Source organism: Pteronotus mesoamericanus, unplaced genomic scaffold (genome assembly GCF_021234165.1).
Source record: "Pteronotus mesoamericanus isolate MK-2021 breed Mesoamerican mustached bat unplaced genomic scaffold, CSHL_Meso_final scaffold_582, whole genome shotgun sequence".
NCBI lineage: Eukaryota > Metazoa > Chordata > Mammalia > Chiroptera > Mormoopidae > Pteronotus > Pteronotus mesoamericanus.
In genome coordinates, this window is record NW_026555323.1 from 2,824,303 (window position 1) to 2,830,416 (window position 6,114).

The window sequence follows — 6,114 nt, forward strand, 5'->3', positions numbered from 1 at the left end:
ACGGACTGCTGTTGCCCTCAGTGAACCTGCGTGTCCCTGCCCTGGAGGTGCGCCCCATCAGTCCCACGTGTCACGTCTGCAGCGCCTTGTGTCGTATGAGACCGTCTGGTACACCGAGTGTAAACCCTGCGTACGGAGAACTACAGCATAGCACTTGGACATGTTTTCTCTTCTTCGTGGTTTTCTTTGGAACATTTTCTTTTCTCAGCTTTCTTTATTGTAAGAATACAGTGTACAGTACACATAACATACAGTGCTAATCAACGGTGTAATCCCAAAGGCTTGCTGTGCACAGGAAGCTGCTAGCAGTTAAGCTGGATTTTCAACTGTGCGGGGCTCGGCCCCCTGACTCCGTGTGGTTCAAGGGTCACCTGTACCTCATTTGGTATTTTTTGGCCTGGGTATTTTGGGCATGGTTTCCTAGGATACCGGGTCAGAGGGCAAAGTGTCTGTGGTTTTACTAGTTATTCGCCAATTCTCTCTCTCAGGCGGTGGTACTTTGGTCTCCACCAGCAATGTTGGAAAGTGACCGATACCAGGGCTGTAAGCAGGGTAGGTGGGGGCGGAATCACAGACGCGTCCGATGGCTGTACTGACGTTCTGCGCACTAGCTCTTCTCTGATCTTAAAGGCGAGGAAGCCGGAAACCAGCTCCCCTCTGGCCTCTGCCTCTGACTTCACAATCCCTCCTTCCCGACTCTAGCTCTGCAGGACTTAAAGACGAGCAATTTGAACCTTTAACCATTAGGTGGCGCCACAAAACAACCTTTTTAAGCTAAGTGACTTTGACCTTCCTCCCCAAATGCTGTTTCTCTTCTTCCTGAAGGCCCAGAGATGTAGTCCAAATAAATACTGAAAATCACAGCTCCAGACACTGGCAAAGGTGGTAGCATCTTCAAGAACCGCTGAAGGATTTTTATGAAGTTCTTTGCATTTGCTCATAGAAAAATTAATACTATACAGATTCAAAGGCAGGTAATGGTTCGCCCTTCAGGACACTCCGGGCACCTTTGTAAGGGGTAGACAGGCACTAAGGCCAGGAGCACTGGAGCGGCAGCCCCCCGCCGCCCCGCCCCCCCGAGCGGCTCCGTGCCCTGCTGCGGGCCCCTCCCCGCTCCCCGCTGTGGTGGCAGAATCACGATTCCTGTATTGGAGGGACAAGGCAGAGAAATCAGAAGTGCAGAGGACACAAAGGTCCGGTGACCTTACCCAGCGTTCATTCCCAACCCTGCATCTGTGCAGCTTAGCATCCGGGCACAACTCTGGATCACTTTATATGTTCAATCATCCGTCTTGAGGAAGTTCTGCGTGGTTGTCTTAGGCTAGGGGGTGGGGTGGGGGAGACACGTGACTCATCCTTAGCGGCCACGAGCCCAGGGATGAGTCACGTGTCTCATCCCTGCTGGAGCCCAGCTGCCCGCACCCCCCCGCCAGCCCCTCTCGGCCCAGGAGCAGCTTCTCCTCGAGGCTCCATAATCCTGGGACAAAGCATAGTCACCTGTCCGATGACAGCCCAGGAGTGTCACCTGCAGGGATGCTGAGTGGCTGGCGGGTGCTGCGGAGGAGCCAGCGCAGGCAGGGGCAGATAAGTGCTTAAGCTCCGCAATCAGGGTGGCACACAGGCCGGTCCCTAGCCTCCCCATCTGCTGCAAAACGTGTGTGCTCCGACGCTCGGGTATCAGTCCACCCACCCGCCTCATCGTCACCTGCCACAGCTTATCATCCACAGGGGCCACCTCCCCTGGGAGGGACAGGAACGTCCAGGCCTAGGATCCCCGGGGCGGGGGGAGTGTGGGGAGCCTCTTGCAGAGCAGTGGCAGCGCAGTCCAGCAGTCACGGCCTACGGCGTTCGAGCTAAACCAGCTCGGTTCAAATCCCCGCCTGCCGCTTACCAGCCACGTGTTCGGGAGACTCCCTCACCTCTCCTTGTCAGAGCGCCCGCAGCTGCGAGGTTTGGGCAGTAGCACCGGCCACCTCAGAAGGCAGCGGCACAGAGCCAGAGAGTCCTGTGACATAGTCCACCCCGGGCCCGCGGTCCCCGTGTGCTAGCATTCCCCACTCAACCACCGATGACCACTTTGCGTAGGAGTGTATTCCAGGTTTTAAAAAATCTATTTTGTGAATCAACTTTGGCCTCTTTTATTTTCCTTAAAAAACAAACTAGTGCCCTGGCTTTTGTCGCTCAGTGGACCGAGCTCCAGCCTGTAAACTGAGAGGTCGTCAGTTTGGTTCCCCATCTGGGCCCAGGCCTGCATTGTGCGTCAGGCCCCCAGTAGGGGGCGCATGAGAGACACTGTTCGACGTATCTGTTGCACATGGATGTTTCCCTCCCCCTCCCTCTCTCTAAAAATTAAATAAATAACAATTTTAAAAAGGATTAAAAAACAAACTAGTATTGATTCTTCAGATGTGTTCAGATAAAGCTTACATATTGTATAAATGTATCCATCTCTTCTATATTAACAATAGCTAGATTTCTGCTATGTTGTCATTGCTGCTGTTTTATTATTATTTTTTGGTTCAGGCTTGCTAGGGCCTAATTTTTATCTTTATTTTTTAATTTCTTATTGATATTATATTACAGTTGTCCCAGTTTTACCCCCTTTGCTCTCCTTTTCCCAGACCACACTTTGCTTTTTTGTGTTGTTGTTTTTATTTTTTGTGGGGGGCGGGAGGAGTTTTGTCTAAAAACTAGCTTTGGTATTAATTTTTCCTCTACTGTTTTGTTTTTGTATTATCGTCGACTTGTTTCTACTTCAGTTTTTAAAGATTTTTATTCATTACATCGGATGTAAAGCAAAAGAATATTTGATATTTACTGAGTCATGAAAGGCGAAAATCAAACCCATGCCAAGCCGTGAACCTGCCACCTTAGGGGCTGGACCAGCAAAGCGAACCGTGTTTCCTTCGCCTGCCGCCTCCCCATTCCAACCCGAGGTTAACACAGTTGCTGTTATTACTATTTTCAAAAAGGTTTCATTTTCACCCCTAGACCATATATTAATTCGTTTTACCCATTTGTTACTTCACTACATATGCCTTCACTATAAACTGTCTTCCGCTTGATGTGCCTTCCGTAGAGCTTTATACCTGACCTAGCGTGTCATAGGAATTATAGAGACAGTTTTCTTTGTTTCTTTATGACCTGTATATCTTTTATTACCTTTACCTGCCTTATGCCGTGGCTAGAATGCCAGTACTATATTGAACAGCCATGATGAGAAGAGATCCCTGGCCGTGTTCCCTGTTTAATGAGGAAACCATTCATTCTCTCACCCCTGAGCACAGTGCTGACTGCAGGTTCTCTGTATCTCTCCTGTATCCTGTCGGGGAAGTTCCCTCTTTTCCTAAATTGCTGGGAGTCTCCATTGTGAATGGGTGTGAAGTATGTCATATGCTTTTTTTCTACATCATTTTATGTAACTGTGTGATTTTTTTTTTAGCTTGTTACTATGGCATTGATTGATTGTGAATATTACATTGATTTTGACTATTGAAACAACCTTGCATCCCTAGCATAGATCCCACTTGGTTATGCTGTGTAATTTGTATTCCACACTGATGGATTCCACTGCCAATATTTAGTTAAGCACGTTTGTTCCATATTCATGACAGGTACTGGTCTAAAGTTTTCTCTTTTCTGTACTGACAGCATTTCAGTTTGGTATCAGGGTAATACCGACCTTGTAAAATGAGTTGTAAAATCTAATTCTTCTCAAACTATAGGCAGAATTCTTCCTATAGTAAAACTCCGTAGGCCTGAAGATTTCTTTTGGGGGGAGTCTCAAGTTGTAAATTAAATTGCTTAAAAGTTATAGGACTATTCAAATTTTCTGTTTCCTTTTGTGTGCATTGAAATAATGTGTGCTTTTTGAGGATTTGGCCCATTTTATTTAAGTTGTCAAATTAAGGTATGTAGAGCTGTTCACAATATTCCCATATCATCCTGAAGTCATCTGCTTGATTTGTATCGATATCCTCCATGTCATTCCTGATACTGATAATTTTTTTTTTATTCCAAGCATTTTTTTTTATGACAGTTGCTTTAAGATCCTTGTTAGAAGATTCTCACATCTATGTCGTCTCTGTTGGTGTCTATTGGTCGTTTTTACTCGTTCGAATTGAGATTTTCCCAGCTCTTGGAAGGATAAGAGATTCCCTACTGCAGCCTGAACATTTGAGGTATTGTGGAGTGGAATTGAAGCTTATCTAAATCTCCTGTTGTAGTGGCTTCCTCTGATACTCATCCCATGGGTGAAGGGGGCTCCACCTCATTATTGCCAGGGACCCCCACTTGGCCTCTGTTGACACCCAGGGAGGCAGGGCTCCTCATTACTGCTGGACGGGAGCGGGACTTCCAGTTCCCCACTGATACCGCCCGGCAGAGAGAGGCGGGAGACCTGGGCATGGCGCCCCCTTGTGGCCTCTACTGGTACTGTGGGGGGCCGGGCCTCCTGGCACTGGTCGGGATCCAAGCCCTGGCCTTCCCGGGCCCTCCCCACACCACCCGGGTGTGGGGAGCAGGTGCCCTCTGGTCACAGCTTGGGGAGGGGGCAGTCCAGGCTCAGCAGCGGGCCCCTGCTATCCAGGCTTTGGGACTGCAGGCGTTGCAGCGACGTTTGGCTGAAGTAGGGTGGTGGTTGTCTAACTTTTCCGTCTCGCTGGGCTGCTGCTTTCCTGGGTCTCCGGGTCCAGGAAGCAGGTTTGCAGTTACTTCATTTGTGTTTCGTCTGTGCCTTCCTGTGGGCGTCGTCCGGTTCCCAGCTGCTCCAGCGCTCAGTGGCAGGTGGGAGCAGGTGAAGGTATTCGAGGCAAAAACAGAAGTCTAAGGACCTCATCACTGTCTGGTCCCCCCGGACCCACGGTCCCCATTGGCCTGTCTTCCTCTCTCCACCTTCACAGTCCTCTTCTGTCAGTTTACACACAATGTGCTGGATTTTCAGCTGTGCCTCATGGGAGAAATAAGGAAGAGGACATCTACTCCATCTTTCTCGAAGTAGATGCTAATATGTTGTGTTTTCATTCAGTTCAATGTACTTTTTAAAATCCTTTGATATTCCTTTTTGAGCCAGGGACCAGTAAGGAGTATAGTAGGTTTCCAAGTGTTTGAGGATTTTCCTGTTTTGCTATGTTTTTGTTATTGATCCCCAGTTTGAGTCCACTATGGCCATAGAAAAACTTCTGTGTGCTTTCAATTATTTTACATTGGGTGGAGTTTGTTTAACAGCCCAAGAGATGGACTGTGTTGGTAAATGTACTGTGGATGCTCTAAAAAAAAATGTGTGCTCTGCTTGCACTGGGTGGAGTGTTCTCTAAATGTTGATCAGACCTTGCTGGTTGATGCTGATAGTCTATCAATTATTGAGAGAGGAGTGTTGAGCTATCCAGCGATGACTGTGTTCATTTCTCCTTTCAATTTGATCAGTTTTTTCCTTCACCTGTTTTGAAACTCTGTTGTTCAGTGTGTACATATTTAGCATCATTATTATGTCTTCTTGATGGGTTGACTCTTTTTCATTATGTAATGTCCCTTTCAGCCCCTGGTAATTTTCTTTACCCTAAAGTCTGCTCTGTGTGATAATAGATTCACTACAGTCTTATTTTGATTAATGTTTTCTTCTAATGTGTTTTCCCACCCTTTCTTTCAACCTAAGCATATCATTATATTTGAAGTGAGTTTTTTGTAGCTGGTATATAGTTGGGTCATTTTGTAAAAAAATTTACTCTGTTCATCTCTCTTTTTTAATTTATATATGTAGACCATTTATATTTAATGTAATTACTGATATCTAGGGCTTACATCTGCCAATTTATTTTTGTTCCGTCTTTGTTCTCTTTTCTGTTTCTATTCTACCTTCCTATGGGTTACTTGAACATTTTTTTTTCAGAATTCCATTTTGATTTTTTGTATAGCTTTAAAAAAATTTTTTTTAAATCCTCACCCAAGGATATGTTTATTGATTTTAGAGAGAGATGGAGAGAGAGAGAGAGAGAAACATTGATGTGAGAGAAACATTGATCAGTTGCCTCCCATATGTGCCCCGACTGGGGATAAAACCCACAACTTAGGTATGTGCCCTGACCGGGAATCAAACCCGCAACCTTTTGATGTACA